The sequence below is a fragment of the Lithobates pipiens genome, unplaced genomic scaffold, assembly GCF_037356315.1.
Source record: "Lithobates pipiens isolate NorthernLeopardFrog02 unplaced genomic scaffold, aLitPip1_a1.2 Scaffold_13, whole genome shotgun sequence".
NCBI classification, from domain to species: Eukaryota; Metazoa; Chordata; class Amphibia; order Anura; family Ranidae; genus Lithobates; species Lithobates pipiens.
This window is the reverse complement of record NW_027507718.1, coordinates 385,478,725-385,502,108: the sequence shown is the minus strand read 5'-3', so window position 1 is coordinate 385,502,108 and position 23,384 is coordinate 385,478,725. Positions and strand designations below refer to the sequence as shown.

At 42.5% G+C, this 23,384-nt stretch overlaps 20 non-coding genes across 20 annotated transcripts; all 20 read left to right on the top strand.

Moving 5' to 3' along the window:
* Nucleotides 1-348: 348 nt before the first annotated feature.
* On the top strand, nt 349-433 carry TRNAR-UCU (transfer RNA arginine (anticodon UCU)). The gene is given in 2 exon segments: nt 349-385; nt 398-433. It is a non-coding gene; the product is annotated as a tRNA-Arg (tRNA).
* Nucleotides 434-1,548: 1,115 nt separating this feature from the next.
* TRNAR-UCU (transfer RNA arginine (anticodon UCU)) lies at nt 1,549-1,633 on the top strand. Its single transcript is given in 2 exon segments — nt 1,549-1,585; nt 1,598-1,633. It is a non-coding gene; the product is annotated as a tRNA-Arg (tRNA).
* Nucleotides 1,634-2,054: 421 nt separating this feature from the next.
* Nucleotides 2,055-2,139, top strand: TRNAR-UCU (transfer RNA arginine (anticodon UCU)). The gene is given in 2 exon segments: nt 2,055-2,091; nt 2,104-2,139. It is a non-coding gene; the product is annotated as a tRNA-Arg (tRNA).
* Nucleotides 2,140-3,254: 1,115 nt separating this feature from the next.
* TRNAR-UCU (transfer RNA arginine (anticodon UCU)) lies at nt 3,255-3,339 on the top strand. The gene is given in 2 exon segments: nt 3,255-3,291; nt 3,304-3,339. It is a non-coding gene; the product is annotated as a tRNA-Arg (tRNA).
* A 1,115-nt stretch (nt 3,340-4,454) lies between these two features.
* On the top strand, nt 4,455-4,539 carry TRNAR-UCU (transfer RNA arginine (anticodon UCU)). The gene is given in 2 exon segments: nt 4,455-4,491; nt 4,504-4,539. It is a non-coding gene; the product is annotated as a tRNA-Arg (tRNA).
* A 1,115-nt stretch (nt 4,540-5,654) lies between these two features.
* On the top strand, nt 5,655-5,739 carry TRNAR-UCU (transfer RNA arginine (anticodon UCU)). Its single transcript is given in 2 exon segments — nt 5,655-5,691; nt 5,704-5,739. It is a non-coding gene; the product is annotated as a tRNA-Arg (tRNA).
* Nucleotides 5,740-6,854: 1,115 nt separating this feature from the next.
* TRNAR-UCU (transfer RNA arginine (anticodon UCU)) lies at nt 6,855-6,939 on the top strand. The gene is given in 2 exon segments: nt 6,855-6,891; nt 6,904-6,939. It is a non-coding gene; the product is annotated as a tRNA-Arg (tRNA).
* Nucleotides 6,940-8,054: 1,115 nt separating this feature from the next.
* TRNAR-UCU (transfer RNA arginine (anticodon UCU)) lies at nt 8,055-8,139 on the top strand. Its single transcript is given in 2 exon segments — nt 8,055-8,091; nt 8,104-8,139. It is a non-coding gene; the product is annotated as a tRNA-Arg (tRNA).
* Nucleotides 8,140-9,254: 1,115 nt separating this feature from the next.
* Nucleotides 9,255-9,339, top strand: TRNAR-UCU (transfer RNA arginine (anticodon UCU)). Its single transcript is given in 2 exon segments — nt 9,255-9,291; nt 9,304-9,339. It is a non-coding gene; the product is annotated as a tRNA-Arg (tRNA).
* A 1,115-nt stretch (nt 9,340-10,454) lies between these two features.
* TRNAR-UCU (transfer RNA arginine (anticodon UCU)) lies at nt 10,455-10,539 on the top strand. Its single transcript is given in 2 exon segments — nt 10,455-10,491; nt 10,504-10,539. It is a non-coding gene; the product is annotated as a tRNA-Arg (tRNA).
* Nucleotides 10,540-11,654: 1,115 nt separating this feature from the next.
* TRNAR-UCU (transfer RNA arginine (anticodon UCU)) lies at nt 11,655-11,739 on the top strand. Its single transcript is given in 2 exon segments — nt 11,655-11,691; nt 11,704-11,739. It is a non-coding gene; the product is annotated as a tRNA-Arg (tRNA).
* Nucleotides 11,740-12,854: 1,115 nt separating this feature from the next.
* On the top strand, nt 12,855-12,939 carry TRNAR-UCU (transfer RNA arginine (anticodon UCU)). Its single transcript is given in 2 exon segments — nt 12,855-12,891; nt 12,904-12,939. It is a non-coding gene; the product is annotated as a tRNA-Arg (tRNA).
* A 1,115-nt stretch (nt 12,940-14,054) lies between these two features.
* On the top strand, nt 14,055-14,139 carry TRNAR-UCU (transfer RNA arginine (anticodon UCU)). The gene is given in 2 exon segments: nt 14,055-14,091; nt 14,104-14,139. It is a non-coding gene; the product is annotated as a tRNA-Arg (tRNA).
* A 1,115-nt stretch (nt 14,140-15,254) lies between these two features.
* TRNAR-UCU (transfer RNA arginine (anticodon UCU)) lies at nt 15,255-15,339 on the top strand. Its single transcript is given in 2 exon segments — nt 15,255-15,291; nt 15,304-15,339. It is a non-coding gene; the product is annotated as a tRNA-Arg (tRNA).
* A 1,115-nt stretch (nt 15,340-16,454) lies between these two features.
* On the top strand, nt 16,455-16,539 carry TRNAR-UCU (transfer RNA arginine (anticodon UCU)). Its single transcript is given in 2 exon segments — nt 16,455-16,491; nt 16,504-16,539. It is a non-coding gene; the product is annotated as a tRNA-Arg (tRNA).
* A 1,115-nt stretch (nt 16,540-17,654) lies between these two features.
* TRNAR-UCU (transfer RNA arginine (anticodon UCU)) lies at nt 17,655-17,739 on the top strand. The gene is given in 2 exon segments: nt 17,655-17,691; nt 17,704-17,739. It is a non-coding gene; the product is annotated as a tRNA-Arg (tRNA).
* A 1,115-nt stretch (nt 17,740-18,854) lies between these two features.
* On the top strand, nt 18,855-18,939 carry TRNAR-UCU (transfer RNA arginine (anticodon UCU)). Its single transcript is given in 2 exon segments — nt 18,855-18,891; nt 18,904-18,939. It is a non-coding gene; the product is annotated as a tRNA-Arg (tRNA).
* A 1,115-nt stretch (nt 18,940-20,054) lies between these two features.
* On the top strand, nt 20,055-20,139 carry TRNAR-UCU (transfer RNA arginine (anticodon UCU)). The gene is given in 2 exon segments: nt 20,055-20,091; nt 20,104-20,139. It is a non-coding gene; the product is annotated as a tRNA-Arg (tRNA).
* Nucleotides 20,140-21,254: 1,115 nt separating this feature from the next.
* On the top strand, nt 21,255-21,339 carry TRNAR-UCU (transfer RNA arginine (anticodon UCU)). Its single transcript is given in 2 exon segments — nt 21,255-21,291; nt 21,304-21,339. It is a non-coding gene; the product is annotated as a tRNA-Arg (tRNA).
* Nucleotides 21,340-22,454: 1,115 nt separating this feature from the next.
* TRNAR-UCU (transfer RNA arginine (anticodon UCU)) lies at nt 22,455-22,539 on the top strand. Its single transcript is given in 2 exon segments — nt 22,455-22,491; nt 22,504-22,539. It is a non-coding gene; the product is annotated as a tRNA-Arg (tRNA).
* Nucleotides 22,540-23,384: the final 845 nt, after the last annotated feature.

Sequence of the window (23,384 nt, the reverse complement as noted above, 5' to 3'; positions counted from 1 at the left end):
ATCTATATGGCTATTTCCCTGTCTGTATGCTTCAGGTGATCCCTGCAAACTCATCTATTCAGGATAGTCTTTCCTGCCATCACCTAATTGCTGAGCTCTTCCTTTCTCCAACAACTAATCAACGGTACAAATATTTCTACTTAACATGACCTCCGGTTCCCACTTAAATATCAAAAGATATTGCACTAAGGCACATGCCCAAGCAGGTAAATTTAAATCTTAAACTGTATCTGGACCAGATCTTGAGCTCATCCCTATTATTTAGCAGTGACCATTATTCAATTGTGTTTATTTGTTACGACTTGAATAGTTCCTCAGGCAAGTTCCTCTAACAAAGTCTTCAGAGAGGGCTCTGTGGCGCAATGGATAGCGCATTGGACTTCTAGTTGGTGTAGTAATTCAAAGGTTGTGGGTTCGAGTCCCACCAGAGTCGGTTTTATATAGTCATTCTTCATAGTGATGCTGCTCTAATGCTTTATAAAGTAATGGATTACATTCATAAGGGAGCTTTATTGACGTGGATTTGCTGCACAAGTTAACGATAGAGCCTAGTGGTTTAGGCTTCTCTTGAGAGTTGATATCAGCAAAATTGGAAGTACCCTGTGCAATTCAGAGCAAAGAGAGGGAATGGTAAGCTAACCTGCGTTATATTGTTCCCTTCCCTCATGCCCGGTGCAAGCTGTAATTCTTTATGTACCCTTTTGTCAGCCCCACAACTATTTACTGTCTAAATCTCGCTACCTTCCCCACAATAAGAATTCCAAAGAATGCCCCATTTTTACCAATGACACCACCAAACTTCCACTTCACTCCCGTGATATCTCTGGACTATTGCAACTCCTTACTCTGTGGCCTGCCTCTAAACAGACCATTCCCCCTTCAGTCTATCTGATTCGCTACTGCCAGTTGTATCCCCCTTACCAACCATTTACTAGTAGAGGTGTCAGCCACCCGATCTCTGCCAATCTCTCCTTGGCTTCCGTTCTCCCAACAAATCAAATTCAAAATACTAAGGGCATAAAAAGCTTCCCACAACTCTGCCTCTAGCTACATCATTAACCTTATCATATAGTATCAAATAAACCACCCTGTTCTCTGCTTCCAAGAACTCCTGTTCGCTAGCTCCCTCAACACTTCATCCCATGCTGTCCTCTGGGATTTTCCCATGGACTATCCCATCCTCTCAGATTCCCTACACCAATCTATATGGCTATTTCCCTGTCTGTATGCTTCAGGTGATCCCTGCAAACTCATCTATTCAGGATAGTCTTTCCTGCCATCACCTAATTGCTGAGCTCTTCCTTTCTCCAACAACTAATCAACGGTACAAATATTTCTACTTAACATGACCTCCGGTTCCCACTTAAATATCAAAAGATATTGCACTAAGGCACATGCCCAAGCAGGTAAATTTAAATCTTAAACTGTATCTGGACCAGATCTTGAGCTCATTCCTATTATTTAGCAGTGACCATTATTCAATTGTGTTTATTTGTCACGACTTGAATAGTTCCTCAGGCAAGTTCCTCTAACAAAGTCTTTAGAGAGGGCTCTGTGGCGCAATGGATAGCGCATTGGACTTCTAGTTGGTGTAGTAATTCAAAGGTTGTGGGTTCGAGTCCCACCAGAGTCGGTTTTATATAGTCATTCTTCATAGTGATGCTGCTCTAATGCTTTATAAAGTAATGGATTACATTCATAAGGGAGCTTTATTGACGTGGATTTGCTGCACAAGTTAACGATAGAGCCTAGTGGTTTAGGCTTCTCTTGAGAGTTGATATCAGCAAAATTGGAAGTACCCTGTGCAATTCAGAGCAAAGAGAGGAAATGGTACAAATATTTCTACTTAACATGACCTCCGGTTCCCACTTAAATATCAAAAGATATTGCACTAAGGCACATGCCCAAGCAGGTAAATTTAAATCTTAAACTGTATCTGGACCAGATCTTGAGCTCATCCCTATTATTTAGCAGTGACCATTATTCAATTGTGTTTATTTGTTACGACTTGAATAGTTCCTCAGGCAAGTTCCTCTAACAAAGTCTTCAGAGAGGGCTCTGTGGCGCAATGGATAGCGCATTGGACTTCTAGTTGGTGTAGTAATTCAAAGGTTGTGGGTTCGAGTCCCACCAGAGTCGGTTTTATATAGTCATTCTTCATAGTGATGCTGCTCTAATGCTTTATAAAGTAATGGATTACATTCATAAGGGAGCTTTATTGACGTGGATTTGCTGCACAAGTTAACGATAGAGCCTAGTGGTTTAGGCTTCTCTTGAGAGTTGATATCAGCAAAATTGGAAGTACCCTGTGCAATTCAGAGCAAAGAGAGGGAATGGTAAGCTAACCTGCATTATATTGTTCCCTTCCCTCATGCCCGGTGCAAGCTGTAATTCTTTATGTACCCTTTTGTCAGCCCCACAACTATTTACTGTCTAAATCTCGCTACCTTCCCCACAATAAGAATTCCAAAGAATGCCCCATTTTTACCAATGACACCACCAAACTTCCACTTCACTCCCATGATATCTCTCGACTATTGCAACTCCTTACTCTATGGCCTGCCTCTAAACAGACCATTCGCCCTTCAGTCTATCTGATTCGCTACTGCCAGTGGTATCCCCCTTACCAACCATTTACTAGTAGAGGTGTCAGCCACCCGATCTCTGCCAATCTCTCCTTGGCTTCCGTTCTCCCAACAAATCAAATTCAAAATACTAAGGGCATAAAAAGCTTCCCACAACTCTGCCTCTAGCTACATCATTAACCTTATCATATAGTATCAAATAAACCACCCTGTTCTCTGCTTCCAAGAACTCCTGTTCGCTAGCTCCCTCAACACTTCATCCCATGCTGTCCTCTGGGATTTTCCCATGGACTATCCCATCCTCTCAAATTCCCTACACCAATCTATATGGCTATTTCCCTGTCTGTATGCTTCAGGTGATCCCTGCAAACTCATCTATTCAGGATAGTCTTTCCTGCCATCACCTAATTGCTGAGCTCTTCCTTTCTCCAACAACTAATCAACGGTACAAATATTTCTACTTAACATGACCTCCGGTTCCCACTTAAATATCAAAAGATATTGCACTAAGGCACATGCCCAAGCAGGTAAATTTAAATCTTAAACTGTATCTGGACCAGATCTTGAGCTCATTCCTATTATTTAGCAGTGACCATTATTCAATTGTGTTTATTTGTCACGACTTGAATAGTTCCTCAGGCAAGTTCCTCTAACAAAGTCTTTAGAGAGGGCTCTGTGGCGCAATGGATAGCGCATTGGACTTCTAGTTGGTGTAGTAATTCAAAGGTTGTGGGTTCGAGTCCCACCAGAGTCGGTTTTATATAGTCATTCTTCATAGTGATGCTGCTCTAATGCTTTATAAAGTAATGGATTACATTCATAAGGGAGCTTTATTGACGTGGATTTGCTGCACAAGTTAACGATAGAGCCTAGTGGTTTAGGCTTCTCTTGAGAGTTGATATCAGCAAAATTGGAAGTACCCTGTGCAATTCAGAGCAAAGAGAGGGAATGGTAAGCTAACCTGCATTATATTGTTCCCTTCCCTCATGCCCGGTGCAAGCTGTAATTCTTTATGTACCCTTTTGTCAGCCCCACAACTATTTACTGTCTAAATCTCGCTACCTTCCCCACAATAAGAATTCCAAAGAATGCCCCATTTTTACCAATGACACCACCAAACTTCCACTTCACTCCCATGATATCTCTCGACTATTGCAACTCCTTACTCTATGGCCTGCCTCTAAACAGACCATTCGCCCTTCAGTCTATCTGATTCGCTACTGCCAGTGGTATCCCCCTTACCAACCATTTACTAGTAGAGGTGTCAGCCACCCGATCTCTGCCAATCTCTCCTTGGCTTCCGTTCTCCCAACAAATCAAATTCAAAATACTAAGGGCATAAAAAGCTTCCCACAACTCTGCCTCTAGCTACATCATTAACCTTATCATATAGTATCAAATAAACCACCCTGTTCTCTGCTTCCAAGAACTCCTGTTCGCTAGCTCCCTCAACACTTCATCCCATGCTGTCCTCTGGGATTTTCCCATGGACTATCCCATCCTCTCAAATTCCCTACACCAATCTATATGGCTATTTCCCTGTCTGTATGCTTCAGGTGATCCCTGCAAACTCATCTATTCAGGATAGTCTTTCCTGCCATCACCTAATTGCTGAGCTCTTCCTTTCTCCAACAACTAATCAACGGTACAAATATTTCTACTTAACATGACCTCCGGTTCCCACTTAAATATCAAAAGATATTGCACTAAGGCACATGCCCAAGCAGGTAAATTTAAATCTTAAACTGTATCTGGACCAGATCTTGAGCTCATTCCTATTATTTAGCAGTGACCATTATTCAATTGTGTTTATTTGTCACGACTTGAATAGTTCCTCAGGCAAGTTCCTCTAACAAAGTCTTTAGAGAGGGCTCTGTGGCGCAATGGATAGCGCATTGGACTTCTAGTTGGTGTAGTAATTCAAAGGTTGTGGGTTCGAGTCCCACCAGAGTCGGTTTTATATAGTCATTCTTCATAGTGATGCTGCTCTAATGCTTTATAAAGTAATGGATTACATTCATAAGGGAGCTTTATTGACGTGGATTTGCTGCACAAGTTAACGATAGAGCCTAGTGGTTTAGGCTTCTCTTGAGAGTTGATATCAGCAAAATTGGAAGTACCCTGTGCAATTCAGAGCAAAGAGAGGGAATGGTAAGCTAACCTGCGTTATATTGTTCCCTTCCCTCATGCCCGGTGCAAGCTGTAATTCTTTATGTACCCTTTTGTCAGCCCCACAACTATTTACTGTCTAAATCTCGCTACCTTCCCCACAATAAGAATTCCAAAGAATGCCCCATTTTTACCAATGACACCACCAAACTTCCACTTCACTCCCGTGATATCTCTGGACTATTGCAACTCCTTACTCTGTGGCCTGCCTCTAAACAGACCATTCCCCCTTCAGTCTATCTGATTCGCTACTGCCAGTTGTATCCCCCTTACCAACCATTTACTAGTAGAGGTGTCAGCCACCCGATCTCTGCCAATCTCTCCTTGGCTTCCGTTCTCCCAACAAATCAAATTCAAAATACTAAGGGCATAAAAAGCTTCCCACAACTCTGCCTCTAGCTACATCATTAACCTTATCATATAGTATCAAATAAACCACCCTGTTCTCTGCTTCCAAGAACTCCTGTTCGCTAGCTCCCTCAACACTTCATCCCATGCTGTCCTCTGGGATTTTCCCATGGACTATCCCATCCTCTCAGATTCCCTACACCAATCTATATGGCTATTTCCCTGTCTGTATGCTTCAGGTGATCCCTGCAAACTCATCTATTCAGGATAGTCTTTCCTGCCATCACCTAATTGCTGAGCTCTTCCTTTCTCCAACAACTAATCAACGGTACAAATATTTCTACTTAACATGACCTCCGGTTCCCACTTAAATATCAAAAGATATTGCACTAAGGCACATGCCCAAGCAGGTAAATTTAAATCTTAAACTGTATCTGGACCAGATCTTGAGCTCATTCCTATTATTTAGCAGTGACCATTATTCAATTGTGTTTATTTGTCACGACTTGAATAGTTCCTCAGGCAAGTTCCTCTAACAAAGTCTTTAGAGAGGGCTCTGTGGCGCAATGGATAGCGCATTGGACTTCTAGTTGGTGTAGTAATTCAAAGGTTGTGGGTTCGAGTCCCACCAGAGTCGGTTTTATATAGTCATTCTTCATAGTGATGCTGCTCTAATGCTTTATAAAGTAATGGATTACATTCATAAGGGAGCTTTATTGACGTGGATTTGCTGCACAAGTTAACGATAGAGCCTAGTGGTTTAGGCTTCTCTTGAGAGTTGATATCAGCAAAATTGGAAGTACCCTGTGCAATTCAGAGCAAAGAGAGGGAATGGTAAGCTAACCTGCATTATATTGTTCCCTTCCCTCATGCCCGGTGCAAGCTGTAATTCTTTATGTACCCTTTTGTCAGCCCCACAACTATTTACTGTCTAAATCTCGCTACCTTCCCCACAATAAGAATTCCAAAGAATGCCCCATTTTTACCAATGACACCACCATACTTCCACTTCACTCCCGTGATATCTCTCGACTATTGCAACTCCTTACTCTATGGCCTGCCTCTAAACAGACCATTCGCCCTTCAGTCTATCTGATTCGCTACTGCCAGTGGTATCCCCCTTACCAACCATTTACTAGTAGAGGTGTCAGCCACCCGATCTCTGCCAATCTCTCCTTGGCTTCCGTTCTCCCAACAAATCAAATTCAAAATACTAAGGGCATAAAAAGCTTCCCACAACTCTGCCTCTAGCTACATCATTAACCTTATCATATAGTATCAAATAAACCACCCTGTTCTCTGCTTCCAAGAACTCCTGTTCGCTAGCTCCCTCAACACTTCATCCCATGCTGTCCTCTGGGATTTTCCCATGGACTATCCCATCCTCTCAAATTCCCTACACCAATCTATATGGCTATTTCCCTGTCTGTATGCTTCAGGTGATCCCTGCAAACTCATCTATTCAGGATAGTCTTTCCTGCCATCACCTAATTGCTGAGCTCTTCCTTTCTCCAACAACTAATCAACGGTACAAATATTTCTACTTAACATGACCTCCGGTTCCCACTTAAATATCAAAAGATATTGCACTAAGGCACATGCCCAAGCAGGTAAATTTAAATCTTAAACTGTATCTGGACCAGATCTTGAGCTCATCCCTATTATTTAGCAGTGACCATTATTCAATTGTGTTTATTTGTTACGACTTGAATAGTTCCTCAGGCAAGTTGCTCTAACAAAGTGTTCAGAGATGGCTCTGTGGCGCAATGGATAGCGCATTGGACTTCTAGTTGGTGTAGTAATTCAAAGGTTGTGGGTTCGAGTCCCACCAGAGTCGGTTTTATATAGTCATTCTTCATAGTGATGCTGCTCTAATACTTTATAAAGTAATGGATTACATTCATAAGGGAGCTTTATTGACGTGGATTTGCTGCACAAGTTAACGATAGAGCCTAGTGGTTTAGGCTTCTCTTGAGAGTTGATATCAGCAAAATTGGAAGTACCCTGTGCAATTCAGAGCAAAGAGAGGGAATGGTAAGCTAACCTGCGTTATATTGTTCCCTTCCCTCATGCCCGGTGCAAGCTGTAATTCTTTATGTACCCTTTTGTCAGCCCCACAACTATTTACTGTCTAAATCTCGCTACCTTCCCCACAATAAGAATTCCAAAGAATGCCCCATTTTTAACAATGACACCACCAAACTTCCACTTCACTCCCGTGATATCTCTCGACTATTGCAACTCCTTACTCTATGGCCTGCCTCTAAACAGACCATTCCCCCTTCAGTCTATCTGATTCGCTACTGCCAGTTGTATCCCCCTTACCAACCATTTACTAGTAGAGGTGTCAGCCACCCGATCTCTGCCAATCTCTCCTTGGCTTCCGTTCTCCCAACAAATCAAATTCAAAATACTAAGGGCATAAAAAGCTTCCCACAACTCTGCCTCTAGCTACATCATTAACCTTATCATATAGTATCAAATAAACCACCCTGTTCTCTGCTTCCAAGAACTCCTGTTCGCTAGCTCCCTCAACACTTCATCCCATGCTGTCCTCTGGGATTTTCCCATGGACTATCCCATCCTCTCAGATTCCCTACACCAATCTATATGGCTATTTCCCTGTCTGTATGCTTCAGGTGATCCCTGCAAACTCATCTATTCAGGATAGTCTTTCCTGCCATCACCTAATTGCTGAGCTCTTCCTTTCTCCAACAACTAATCAACGGTACAAATATTTCTACTTAACATGACCTCCGGTTCCCACTTAAATATCAAAAGATATTGCACTAAGGCACATGCCCAAGCAGGTAAATTTAAATCTTAAACTGTATCTGGACCAGATCTTGAGCTCATCCCTATTATTTAGCAGTGACCATTATTCAATTGTGTTTATTTGTTATGACTTGAATAGTTCCTCAGGCAAGTTCCTCTAACAAAGTCTTCAGAGAGGGCTCTGTGGCGCAATGGATAGCGCATTGGACTTCTAGTTGGTGTAGTAATTCAAAGGTTGTGGGTTTGAGTCCCACCAGAGTCGGTTTTATATAGTCATTCTTCATAGTGATGCTGCTCTAATGCTTTATAAAGTAATGGATTACATTCATAAGGGAGCTTTATTGACGTGGATTTGCTGCACAAGTTAACGATAGAGCCTAGTGGTTTAGGCTTCTCTTGAGAGTTGATATCAGCAAAATTGGAAGTACCCTGTGCAATTCAGAGCAAAGAGAGGGAATGGTAAGCTAACCTGCGTTATATTGTTCCCTTCCCTCATGCCCGGTGCAAGCTGTAATTCTTTATGTACCCTTTTGTCAGCCCCACAACTATTTACTCTCTAAATCTCGCTACCTTCCCCACAATAAGAATTCCAAAGAATGCCCCATTTTTACCAATGACACCACCAAACTTCCACTTCACTCCCGTGATATCTCTCGACTATTGCAACTCCTTACTCTATGGCCTGCCTCTAAACAGACCATTCCCCCTTCAGTCTATCTGATTCGCTACTGCCAGTTGTATCCCCCTTACCAACCATTTACTAGTAGAGGTGTCAGCCACCCGATCTCTGCCAATCTCTCCTTGGCTTCCGTTCTCCCAACAAATCAAATTCAAAATACTAAGGGCATAAAAAGCTTCCCACAACTCTGCCTCTGGCTACATCATTAACCTTATCATATAGTATCAAATAAACCACCCTGTTCTCTGCTTCCAAGAACTCCTGTTCGCTAGCTCCCTCAACACTTCATCCCATGCTGTCCTCTGGGATTTTCCCATGGACTATCCCATCCTCTCAGATTCCCTACACCAATCTATATGGCTATTTCCCTGTCTGTATGCTTCAGGTGATCCCTGCAAACTCATCTATTCAGGATAGTCTTTCCTGCCATCACCTAATTGCTGAGCTCTTCCTTTCTCCAACAACTAATCAACGGTACAAATATTTCTACTTAACATGACCTCCGGTTCCCACTTAAATATCAAAAGATATTGCACTAAGGCACATGCCCAAGCAGGTAAATTTAAATCTTAAACTGTATCTGGACCAGATCTTGAGCTCATCCCTATTATTTAGCAGTGACCATTATTCAATTGTGTTTATTTGTTATGACTTGAATAGTTCCTCAGGCAAGTTCCTCTAACAAAGTCTTCAGAGAGGGCTCTGTGGCGCAATGGATAGCGCATTGGACTTCTAGTTGGTGTAGTAATTCAAAGGTTGTGGGTTCGAGTCCCACCAGAGTCGGTTTTATATAGTCATTCTTCATAGTGATGCTGCTCTAATGCTTTATAAAGTAATGGATTACATTCATAAGGGAGCTTTATTGACGTGGATTTGCTGCACAAGTTAACGATAGAGCCTAGTGGTTTAGGCTTCTCTTGAGAGTTGATATCAGCAAAATTGGAAGTACCCTGTGCAATTCAGAGCAAAGAGAGGGAATGGTAAGCTAACCTGCGTTATATTGTTCCCTTCCCTCATGCCCGGTGCAAGCTGTAATTCTTTATGTAGCCTTTTGTCAGCCCCACAACTGATTACTGTCTAAATCTCGCTACCTTCCCCACAATAAGAATTCCAAAGAATGCCCCATTTTTACCAATGACACCACCAAACTTCCACTTCACTCCCGTGATATCTCTCGACTATTGCAACTCCTTACTCTATGGCCTGCCTCTAAACAGACCATTCGCCCTTCAGTCTATCTGATTCGCTACTGCCAGTTGTATCCCCCTTACCAACCATTTACTAGTAGAGGTGTCAGCCACCCGATCTCTGCCAATCTCTCCTTGGCTTCCGTTCTCCCAACAAATCAAATTCAAAATACTAAGGGCATAAAAAGCTTCCCACAACTCTGCCTCTAGCTACATCATTAACCTTATCATATAGTATCAAATAAACCACCCTGTTCTCTGCTTCCAAGAACTCCTGTTCGCTAGCTCCCTCAACACTTCATCCCATGCTGTCCTCTGGGATTTTCCCATGGACTATCCCATCCTCTCAGATTCCCTACACCAATCTATATGGCTATTTCCCTGTCTGTATGCTTCAGGTGATCCCTGCAAACTCATCTATTCAGGATAGTCTTTCCTGCCATCACCTAATTGCTGAGCTCTTCCTTTCTCCAACAACTAATCAACGGTACAAATATTTCTACTTAACATGACCTCCGGTTCCCACTTAAATATCAAAAGATATTGCACTAAGGCACATGCTCAAGCAGGTAAATTTAAATCTTAAACTGTATCTGGACCAGATCTTGAGCTCATCCCTATTATTTAGCAGTGACCATTATTCAATTGTGTTTATTTGTTACGACTTGAATAGTTCCTCAGGCAAGTTCCTCTAACAAATTCTTCAGAGAGGGCTCTGTGGCGCAATGGATAGCGCATTGGACTTCTAGTTGGTGTAGTAATTCAAAGGTTGTGGGTTCGAGTCCCACCAGAGTCGGTTTTATATAGTAATTCTTCATAGTGATGCTGCTCTAATGCTTTATAAAGTAATGGATTACATTCATAAGGGAGCTTTATTGACGTGGATTTGCTGCACAAGTTAACGATAGAGCCTAGTGGTTTAGGCTTCTCTTGAGAGTTGATATCAGCAAAATTGGAAGTACCCTGTGCAATTCAGAGCAAAGAGAGGGAATGGTAAGCTAACCTGCGTTATATTGTTCCCTTCCCTCATGCCCGGTGCAAGCTGTAATTCTGTATGTACCCTTTTGTCAGCCCCACAACTATTTACTGTCTAAATCTCGCTACCTTCCCCACAATAAGAATTCCAAAGAATGCCCCATTTTTAACAATGACACCACCAAACTTCCACTTCACTCCCGTGATATCTCTCGACTATTGCAACAACTTACTCTATGGCCTGCCTCTAAACAGACCATTCCCCCTTCAGTCTATCTGATTCGCTACTGCCAGTTGTATCCCCCTTACCAACCATTTACTAGTAGAGGTGTCAGCCACCCGATCTCTGCCAATCTCTCCTTGGCTTCCGTTCTCCCAACAAATCAAATTCAAAATACTAAGGGCATAAAAAGCTTCCCACAACTCTGCCTCTAGCTACATCATTAACCTTATCATATAGTATCAAAAAAACCACCCTGTTCTCTGCTTCCAAGAACTCCTGTTTGCTAGCTCCCTCAACACTTCATCCCATGCTGTCCTCTGGGATTTTCCCATGGACTATCCCATCCTCTCAGATTCCCTACACCAATCTATATGGCTATTTCCCTGTCTGTATGCTTCAGGTGATCCCTGCAAACTCATCTATTCAGGATAGTCTTTCCTGCCATCACCTAATTGCTGAGCTCTTCCTTTCTCCAACAACTAATCAACGGTACAAATATTTCTACTTAACATGACCTCCGGTTCCCACTTAAATATCAAAAGATATTGCACTAAGGCACATGCCCAAGCAGGTAAATTTAAATCTTAAACTGTATCTGGACCAGATCTTGAGCTCATCCCTATTATTTAGCAGTGACCATTATTCAATTGTGTTTATTTGTTACGACTTGAATAGTTCCTCAGGCAAGTTCCTCTAACAAAGTCTTCAGAGAGGGCTCTGTGGCGCAATGGATAGCGCATTGGACTTCTAGTTGGTGTAGTAATTCAAAGGTTGTGGGTTCGAGTCCCACCAGAGTCGGTTTTATATAGTCATTCTTCATAGTGATGCTGCTCTAATGCTTTATAAAGTAATGGATTACATTCATAAGGGAGCTTTATTGACGTGGATTTGCTGCACAAGTTAACGATAGAGCCTAGTGGTTTAGGCTTCTCTTGAGAGTTGATATCAGCAAAATTGGAAGTACCCTGTGCAATTCAGAGCAAAGAGAGGGAATGGTAAGCTAACCTGCGTTATATTGTTCCCTTCCCTCATGCCCGGTGCAAGCTGTAATTCTTTATGTACCCTTTTGTCAGCCCCACAACTATTTACTGTCTAAATCTCGCTACCTTCCCCACAATAAGAATTCCAAAGAATGCCCCATTTTTACCAATGACACCACCAAACTTCCACTTCACTCCCGTGATATCTCTCGACTATTGCAACTCCTTACTCTATGGCCTGCCTCTAAACAGACCATTCGCCCTTCAGTCTATCTGATTCGCTACTGCCAGTTGTATCCCCCTTACCAACCATTTACTAGTAGAGGTGTCAGCCACCCGATCTCTGCCAATCTCTCCTTGGCTTCCGTTCTCCCAACAAATCAAATTCAAAATACTAAGGGCATAAAAAGCTTCCCACAACTCTGCCTCTAGCTACATCATTAACCTTATCATATAGTATCAAATAAACCACCCTGTTCTCTGCTTCCAAGAACTCCTGTTCGCTAGCTCCCTCAACACTTCATCCCATGCTGTCCTCTGGGATTTTCCCATGGACTATCCCATCCTCTCAGATTCCCTACACCAATCTATATGGCTATTTCCCTGTCTGTATGCTTCAGGTGATCCCTGCAAACTCATCTATTCAGGATAGTCTTTCCTGCCATCACCTAATTGCTGAGCTCTTCCTTTCTCCAACAACTAATCAACGGTACAAATATTTCTACTTAACATGACCTCCGGTTCCCACTTAAATATCAAAAGATATTGCACTAAGGCACATGCCCAAGCAGGTAAACTTAAATCTTAAACTGTATCTGGACCAGATCTTGAGCTCATCCCTATTATTTAGCAGTGACCATTATTCAATTGTGTTTATTTGTCACGACTTGAATAGTTCCTCAGGCAAGTTCCTCTAACAAAGTCTTCAGAGAGGGCTCTGTGGCGCAATGGATAGCGCATTGGACTTCTAGTTGGTGTAGTAATTCAAAGGTTGTGGGTTCGAGTCCCACCAGAGTCGGTTTTATATAGTCATTCTTCATAGTGATGCTGCTCTAATGCTTTATAAAGTAATGGATTACATTCATAAGGGAGCTTTATTGACGTGGATTTGCTGCACAAGTTAACGATAGAGCCTAGTGGTTTAGGCTTCTCTTGAGAGTTGATATCAGCAAAATTGGAAGTACCCTGTGCAATTCAGAGCAAAGAGAGGGAATGGTAAGCTAACCTGCGTTATATTGTTCCCTTCCCTCATGCCCGGTGCAAGCTGTAATTCTTTATGTACCCTTTTGTCAGCCCCACAACTATTTACTGTCTAAATCTCGCTACCTTCCCCACAATAAGAATTCCAAAGAATGCCCCATTTTTAACAATGACACCACCAAACTTCCACTTCACTCCCGTGATATCTCTCGACTATTGCAACTCCTTACTCTATGGCCTGCCTCTAAACAGACCATTCCCCCTTCAGTCTATCTGATTCGCTACTGCCAGTTGTATCCCCCTTACCAACCATTTACTAGTAGAGGTGTCAGCCACCCGATCTCTGCCAATCTCTCCTTGGCTTCCGTTCTCCCAACAAATCAAATTCAAAATACTAAGGGCATAAAAAGCTTCCCACAACTCTGCCTCTAGCTACATCATTAACCTTATCATATAGTATCAAATAAACCACCCTGTTCTCTGCTTCCAAGAACTCCTGTTCGCTAGCTCCCTCAACACTTCATCCCATGCTGTCCTCTGGGATTTTCCCATGGACTATCCCATCCTCTCAGATTCCCTACACCAATCTATATGGCTATTTCCCTGTCTGTATGCTTCAGGTGATCCCTGCAAACTCATCTATTCAGGATAGTCTTTCCTGCCATCACCTAATTGCTGAGCTCTTCCTTTCTCCAACAACTAATCAACGGTACAAATATTTCTACTTAACATGACCTCCGGTTCCCACTTAAATATCAAAAGATATTGCACTAAGGCACATGCCCAAGCAGGTAAACTTAAATCTTAAACTGTATCTGGACCAGATCTTGAGCTCATCCCTATTATTTAGCAGTGACCATTATTCAATTGTGTTTATTTGTCACGACTTGAATAGTTCCTCAGGCAAGTTCCTCTAACAAAGTCTTCAGAGAGGGCTCTGTGGCGCAATGGATAGCGCATTGGACTTCTAGTTGGTGTAGTAATTCAAAGGTTGTGGGTTCGAGTCCCACCAGAGTCGGTTTTATATAGTCATTCTTCATAGTGATGCTGCTCTAATGCTTTATAAAGTAATGGATTACATTCATAAGGGAGCTTTATTGACGTGGATTTGCTGCACAAGTTAACGATAGAGCCTAGTGGTTTAGGCTTCTCTTGAGAGTTGATATCAGCAAAATTGGAAGTACCCTGTGCAATTCAGAGCAAAGAGAGGGAATGGTAAGCTAACCTGCGTTATATTGTTCCCTTCCCTCATGCCCGGTGCAAGCTGTAATTCTGTATGTACCCTTTTGTCAGCCCCACAACTATTTACTGTCTAAATCTCGCTACCTTCCCCACAATAAGAATTCCAAAGAATGCCCCATTTTTAACAATGACACCACCAAACTTCCACTTCACTCCCGTGATATCTCTCGACTATTGCAACAACTTACTCTATGGCCTGCCTCTAAACAGACCATTCCCCCTTCAGTCTATCTGATTCGCTACTGCCAGTTGTATCCCCCTTACCAACCATTTACTAGTAGAGGTGTCAGCCACCCGATCTCTGCCAATCTCTCCTTGGCTTCCGTTCTCCCAACAAATCAAATTCAAAATACTAAGGGCATAAAAAGCTTCCCACAACTCTGCCTCTAGCTACATCATTAACCTTATCATATAGTATCAAAAAAACCACCCTGTTCTCTGCTTCCAAGAACTCCTGTTTGCTAGCTCCCTCAACACTTCATCCCATGCTGTCCTCTGGGATTTTCCCATGGACTATCCCATCCTCTCAGATTCCCTACACCAATCTATATGGCTATTTCCCTGTCTGTATGCTTCAGGTGATCCCTGCAAACTCATCTATTCAGGATAGTCTTTCCTGCCATCACCTAATTGCTGAGCTCTTCCTTTCTCCAACAACTAATCAACGGTACAAATATTTCTACTTAACATGACCTCCGGTTCCCACTTAAATATCAAAAGATATTGCACTAAGGCACATGCCCAAGCAGGTAAATTTAAATCTTAAACTGTATCTGGACCAGATCTTGAGCTCATCCCTATTATTTAGCAGTGACCATTATTCAATTGTGTTTATTTGTTACGACTTGAATAGTTCCTCAGGCAAGTTCCTCTAACAAAGTCTTCAGAGAGGGCTCTGTGGCGCAATGGATAGCGCATTGGACTTCTAGTTGGTGTAGTAATTCAAAGGTTGTGGGTTCGAGTCCCACCAGAGTCGGTTTTATATAGTCATTCTTCATAGTGATGCTGCTCTAATGCTTTATAAAGTAATGGATTACATTCATAAGGGAGCTTTATTGACGTGGATTTGCTGCACAAGTTAACGATAGAGCCTAGTGGTTTAGGCTTCTCTTGAGAGTTGATATCAGCAAAATTGGAAGTACCCTGTGCAATTCAGAGCAAAGAGAGGGAATGGTAAGCTAACCTGCGTTATATTGTTCCCTTCCCTCATGCCCGGTGCAAGCTGTAATTCTTTATGTACCCTTTTGTCAGCCCCACAACTATTTACTGTCTAAATCTCGCTACCTTCCCCACAATAAGAATTCCAAAGAATGCCCCATTTTTACCAATGACACCACCAAACTTCCACTTCACTCCCGTGATATCTCTCGACTATTGCAACTCCTTACTCTATGGCCTGCCTCTAAACAGACCATTCGCCCTTCAGTCTATCTGATTCGCTACTGCCAGTTGTATCCCCCTTACCAACCATTTACTAGTAGAGGTGTCAGCCACCCGATCTCTGCCAATCTCTCCTTGGCTTCCGTTCTCCCAACAAATCAAATTCAAAATACTAAGGGCATAAAAAGCTTCCCACAACTCTGCCTCTAGCTACATCATTAACCTTATCATATAGTATCAAATAAACCACCCTGTTCTCTGCTTCCAAGAACTCCTGTTCGCTAGCTCCCTCAACACTTCATCCCATGCTGTCCTCTGGGATTTTCCCATGGACTATCCCATCCTCTCAGATTCCCTACACCAATCTATATGGCTATTTCCCTGTCTGTATGCTTCAGGTGATCCCTGCAAACTCATCTATTCAGGATAGTCTTTCCTGCCATCACCTAATTGCTGAGCTCTTCCTTTCTCCAACAACTAATCAACGGTACAAATATTTCTACTTAACATGACCTCCGGTTCCCACTTAAATATCAAAAGATATTGCACTAAGGCACATGCCCAAGCAGGTAAACTTAAATCTTAAACTGTATCTGGACCAGATCTTGAGCTCATCCCTATTATTTAGCAGTGACCATTATTCAATTGTGTTTATTTGTCACGACTTGAATAGTTCCTCAGGCAAGTTCCTCTAACAAAGTCTTCAGAGAGGGCTCTGTGGCGCAATGGATAGCGCATTGGACTTCTAGTTGGTGTAGTAATTCAAAGGTTGTGGGTTCGAGTCCCACCAGAGTCGGTTTTATATAGTCATTCTTCATAGTGATGCTGCTCTAATGCTTTATAAAGTAATGGATTACATTCATAAGGGAGCTTTATTGACGTGGATTTGCTGCACAAGTTAACGATAGAGCCTAGTGGTTTAGGCTTCTCTTGAGAGTTGATATCAGCAAAATTGGAAGTACCCTGTGCAATTCAGAGCAAAGAGAGGGAATGGTAAGCTAACCTGCGTTATATTGTTCCCTTCCCTCATGCCCGGTGCAAGCTGTAATTCTTTATGTACCCTTTTGTCAGCCCCACAACTATTTACTGTCTAAATCTCGCTACCTTCCCCACAATAAGAATTCCAAAGAATGCCCCATTTTTAACAATGACACCACCAAACTTCCACTTCACTCCCGTGATATCTCTCGACTATTGCAACTCCTTACTCTATGGCCTGCCTCTAAACAGACCATTCCCCCTTCAGTCTATCTGATTCGCTACTGCCAGTTGTATCCCCCTTACCAACCATTTACTAGTAGAGGTGTCAGCCACCCGATCTCTGCCAATCTCTCCTTGGCTTCCGTTCTCCCAACAAATCAAATTCAAAATACTAAGGGCATAAAAAGCTTCCCACAACTCTGCCTCTAGCTACATCATTAACCTTATCATATAGTATCAAATAAACCACCCTGTTCTCTGCTTCCAAGAACTCCTGTTCGCTAGCTCCCTCAACACTTCATCCCATGCTGTCCTCTGGGATTTTCCCATGGACTATCCCATCCTCTCAGATTCCCTACACCAATCTATATGGCTATTTCCCTGTCTGTATGCTTCAGGTGATCCCTGCAAACTCATCTATTCAGGATAGTCTTTCCTGCCATCACCTAATTGCTGAGCTCTTCCTTTCTCCAACAACTAATCAACGGTACAAATATTTCTACTTAACATGACCTCCGGTTCCCACTTAAATATCAAAAGATATTGCACTAAGGCACATGCCCAAGCAGGTAAACTTAAATCTTAAACTGTATCTGGACCAGATCTTGAGCTCATCCCTATTATTTAGCAGTGACCATTATTCAATTGTGTTTATTTGTCACGACTTGAATAGTTCCTCAGGCAAGTTCCTCTAACAAAGTCTTTAGAGAGGGCTCTGTGGCGCAATGGATAGCGCATTGGACTTCTAGTTGGTGTAGTAATTCAAAGGTTGTGGGTTCGAGTCCCACCAGAGTCGGTTTTATATAGTCATTCTTCATAGTGATGCTGCTCTAATGCTTTATAAAGTAATGGATTACATTCATAAGGGAGCTTTATTGACGTGGATTTGCTGCACAAGTTAACGATAGAGCCTAGTGGTTTAGGCTTCTCTTGAGAGTTGATATCAGCAAAATTGGAAGTACCCTGTGCAATTCAGAGCAAAGAGAGGGAATGGTAAGCTAACCTGCGTTATATTGTTCCCTTCCCTCATGCCCGGTGCAAGCTGTAATTCTGTATGTACCCTTTTGTCAGCCCCACAACTATTTACTGTCTAAATCTCGCTACCTTCCCCACAATAAGAATTCCAAAGAATGCCCCATTTTTAACAATGACACCACCAAACTTCCACTTCACTCCCGTGATATCTCTCGACTATTGCAACAACTTACTCTATGGCCTGCCTCTAAACAGACCATTCCCCCTTCAGTCTATCTGATTCGCTACTGCCAGTTGTATCCCCCTTACCAACCATTTACTAGTAGAGGTGTCAGCCACCCGATCTCTGCCAATCTCTCCTTGGCTTCCGTTCTCCCAACAAATCAAATTCAAAATACTAAGGGCATAAAAAGCTTCCCACAACTCTGCCTCTAGCTACATCATTAACCTTATCATATAGTATCAAAAAAACCACCCTGTTCTCTGCTTCCAAGAACTCCTGTTTGCTAGCTCCCTCAACACTTCATCCCATGCTGTCCTCTGGGATTTTCCCATGGACTATCCCATCCTCTCAGATTCCCTACACCAATCTATATGGCTATTTCCCTGTCTGTATGCTTCAGGTGATCCCTGCAAACTCATCTTTTCAGGATAGTCTTTCCTGCCATCACCTAATTGCTGAGCTCTTCCTTTCTCCAACAACTAATCAACGGTACAAATATTTCTACTTAACATGACCTCCGGTTCCCACTTAAATATCAAAAGATATTGCACTAAGGCACATGCCCAAGCAGGTAAATTTAAATCTTAAACTGTATCTGGACCAGATCTTGAGCTCATCCCTATTATTTAGCAGTGACCATTATTCAATTGTGTTTATTTGTTACGACTTGAATAGTTCCTCAGGCAAGTTCCTCTAACAAAGTCTTCAGAGAGGGCTCTGTGGCGCAATGGATAGCGCATTGGACTTCTAGTTGGTGTAGTAATTCAAAGGTTGTGGGTTCGAGTCCCACCAGAGTCGGTTTTATATAGTCATTCTTCATAGTGATGCTGCTCTAATGCTTTATAAAGTAATGGATTACATTCATAAGGGAGCTTTATTGACGTGGATTTGCTGCACAAGTTAACGATAGAGCCTAGTGGTTTAGGCTTCTCTTGAGAGTTGATATCAGCAAAATTGGAAGTACCCTGTGCAATTCAGAGCAAAGAGAGGGAATGGTAAGCTAACCTGCGTTATATTGTTCCCTTCCCTCATGCCCGGTGCAAGCTGTAATTCTTTATGTACCCTTTTGTCAGCCCCACAACTATTTACTGTCTAAATCTCGCTACCTTCCCCACAATAAGAATTCCAAAGAATGCCCCATTTTTACCAATGACACCACCAAACTTCCACTTCACTCCCGTGATATCTCTCGACTATTGCAACTCCTTACTCTATGGCCTGCCTCTAAACAGACCATTCGCCCTTCAGTCTATCTGATTCGCTACTGCCAGTTGTATCCCCCTTACCAACCATTTACTAGTAGAGGTGTCAGCCACCCGATCTCTGCCAATCTCTCCTTGGCTTCCGTTCTCCCAACAAATCAAATTCAAAATACTAAGGGCATAAAAAGCTTCCCACAACTCTGCCTCTAGCTACATCATTAACCTTATCATATAGTATCAAATAAACCACCCTGTTCTCTGCTTCCAAGAACTCCTGTTCGCTAGCTCCCTCAACACTTCATCCCATGCTGTCCTCTGGGATTTTCCCATGGACTATCCCATCCTCTCAGATTCCCTACACCAATCTATATGGCTATTTCCCTGTCTGTATGCTTCAGGTGATCCCTGCAAACTCATCTATTCAGGATAGTCTTTCCTGCCATCACCTAATTGCTGAGCTCTTCCTTTCTCCAACAACTAATCAACGGTACAAATATTTCTACTTAACATGACCTCCGGTTCCCACTTAAATATCAAAAGATATTGCACTAAGGCACATGCCCAAGCAGGTAAACTTAAATCTTAAACTGTATCTGGACCAGATCTTGAGCTCATCCCTATTATTTAGCAGTGACCATTATTCAATTGTGTTTATTTGTCACGACTTGAATAGTTCCTCAGGCAAGTTCCTCTAACAAAGTCTTCAGAGAGGGCTCTGTGGCGCAATGGATAGCGCATTGGACTTCTAGTTGGTGTAGTAATTCAAAGGTTGTGGGTTCGAGTCCCACCAGAGTCGGTTTTATATAGTCATTCTTCATAGTGATGCTGCTCTAATGCTTTATAAAGTAATGGATTACATTCATAAGGGAGCTTTATTGACGTGGATTTGCTGCACAAGTTAACGATAGAGCCTAGTGGTTTAGGCTTCTCTTGAGAGTTGATATCAGCAAAATTGGAAGTACCCTGTGCAATTCAGAGCAAAGAGAGGGAATGGTAAGCTAACCTGCGTTATATTGTTCCCTTCCCTCATGCCCGGTGCAAGCTGTAATTCTTTATGTACCCTTTTGTCAGCCCCACAACTATTTACTGTCTAAATCTCGCTACCTTCCCCACAATAAGAATTCCAAAGAATGCCCCATTTTTAACAATGACACCACCAAACTTCCACTTCACTCCCGTGATATCTCTCGACTATTGCAACTCCTTACTCTATGGCCTGCCTCTAAACAGACCATTCCCCCTTCAGTCTATCTGATTCGCTACTGCCAGTTGTATCCCCCTTACCAACCATTTACTAGTAGAGGTGTCAGCCACCCGATCTCTGCCAATCTCTCCTTGGCTTCCGTTCTCCCAACAAATCAAATTCAAAATACTAAGGGCATAAAAAGCTTCCCACAACTCTGCCTCTAGCTACATCATTAACCTTATCATATAGTATCAAATAAACCACCCTGTTCTCTGCTTCCAAGAACTCCTGTTCGCTAGCTCCCTCAACACTTCATCCCATGCTGTCCTCTGGGATTTTCCCATGGACTATCCCATCCTCTCAGATTCCCTACACCAATCTATATGGCTATTTCCCTGTCTGTATGCTTCAGGTGATCCCTGCAAACTCATCTATTCAGGATAGTCTTTCCTGCCATCACCTAATTGCTGAGCTCTTCCTTTCTCCAACAACTAATCAACGGTACAAATATTTCTACTTAACATGACCTCCGGTTCCCACTTAAATATCAAAAGATATTGCACTAAGGCACATGCCCAAGCAGGTAAACTTAAATCTTAAACTGTATCTGGACCAGATCTTGAGCTCATCCCTATTATTTAGCAGTGACCATTATTCAATTGTGTTTATTTGTCACGACTTGAATAGTTCCTCAGGCAAGTTCCTCTAACAAAGTCTTCAGAGAGGGCTCTGTGGCGCAATGGATAGCGCATTGGACTTCTAGTTGGTGTAGTAATTCAAAGGTTGTGGGTTCGAGTCCCACCAGAGTCGGTTTTATATAGTCATTCTTCATAGTGATGCTGCTCTAATGCTTTATAAAGTAATGGATTACATTCATAAGGGAGCTTTATTGACGTGGATTTGCTGCACAAGTTAACGATAGAGCCTAGTGGTTTAGGCTTCTCTTGAGAGTTGATATCAGCAAAATTGGAAGTACCCTGTGCAATTCAGAGCAAAGAGAGGGAATGGTAAGCTAACCTGCGTTATATTGTTCCCTTCCCTCATGCCCGGTGCAAGCTGTAATTCTTTATGTACCCTTTTGTCAGCCCCACAACTATTTACTGTCTAAATCTCGCTACCTTCCCCACAATAAGAATTCCAAAGAATGCCCCATTTTTAACAATGACACCACCAAACTTCCACTTCACTCCCGTGATATCTCTCGACTATTGCAACTCCTTACTCTATGGCCTGCCTCTAAACAGACCATTCCCCCTTCAGTCTATCTGATTCGCTACTGCCAGTTGTATCCCCCTTACCAACCATTTACTAGTAGAGGTGTCAGCCACCCGATCTCTGCCAATCTCTCCTTGGCTTCCGTTCTCCCAACAAATCAAATTCAAAATACTAAGGGCATAAAAAGCTTCCCACAACTCTGCCTCTAGCTACATCATTAACCTTATCATATAGTATCAAATAAACCACCCTGTTCTCTGCTTCCAAGAACTCCTGTTCGCTAGCTCCCTCAGCACTTCATCCCATGCTGTCCTCTGGGATTTTCCCATGGACTATCCCATCCTCTCAGATTCCCGACACCAATCTATATGGCTATTTCCCTGTCTGTATGCTTCAGGTGATCCCTGCAAACTCATCTATTCAGGATAGTCTTTCCTGCCATCACCTAATTGCTGAGCTCTTCCTTTCTCCAACAACTAATCAACGGTACAAATATTTCTACTTAACATGACCTACGGTTCCCACTTAAATATCAAAAGATATTGCACTAAGGCACATGCCCAAGCAGGTAAATTTAAATCTTAAACTGTATCTGGACCAGATCTTGAGCTCATTCCTATTATTTAGCAGTGACCATTATTCAATTGTGTTTATTTGTCACGACTTGAATAGTTCCTCAGGCAAGTTCCTCTAACAAAGTCTTCAGAGAGGGCTCTGTGGCGCAATGGATAGCGCATTGGACTTCTAGTTGGTGTAGTAATTTAAAGGTTGTGGGTTCGAGTCCCACCAGAGTCGGTTTTATATAGTCATTCTTCATAGTGATGCTGCTCTAATGCTTTATAAAGTAATGGATTACATTCATAAGGGAGCTTTATTGACGTGGATTTGCTGCACAAGTTTAACGATAGAGCCTAGTGGTTTAGGCTTCTCTTGAGAGTTGATATCAGCAAAATTGGAAGTACCCTGTGCAATTCAGAGCAAAGAGAGGGAATGGTAAGCTAACCTGTGTTATATTGTTCCCTTCCCTCATGCCCGGTGCAAGCTGTAATTCTTTATGTACCCTTTTGTCAGCCCCACAACTATTTACTGTCTAAATCTCGCTACCTTCCCCACAATAAGAATTCCAAAGAATGCCCCATTTTTACCAATGACACCACCAAACTTCCACTTCACTCCCGTGATATCTCTCGACTATTGCAACTCCTTACTCTATGGCCTGCCTCTAAACAGACCATTCGCCCTTCAGTCTATCTGATTCGCTACTGCCAGTGGTATCCCCCTTACCAACCATTTACTAGTAGAGGTGTCAGCCACCCGATCTCTGCCAATCTCTCCTTGGCTTCCGTTCTCCCAACAAATCAAATTCAAAATACTAAGGGCATAAAAAGCTTCCCACAACTCTGCCTCTAGCTACATCATTAACCTTATCATATAGTATCAAATAAACCACCCTGTTCTCTGCTTCCAAGAACTCCTGTTCGCTAGCTCCCTCAACACTTCATCCCATGCTGTCCTCTGGGATTTTCCCATGGACTATCCCACCCTCTCAAATTCCCTACACCAATCTATATGGCTATTTCCCTGTCTGTATGCTTCAGGTGATCCCTGCAAACTCATCTATTCAGGATAGTCTTTCCTGC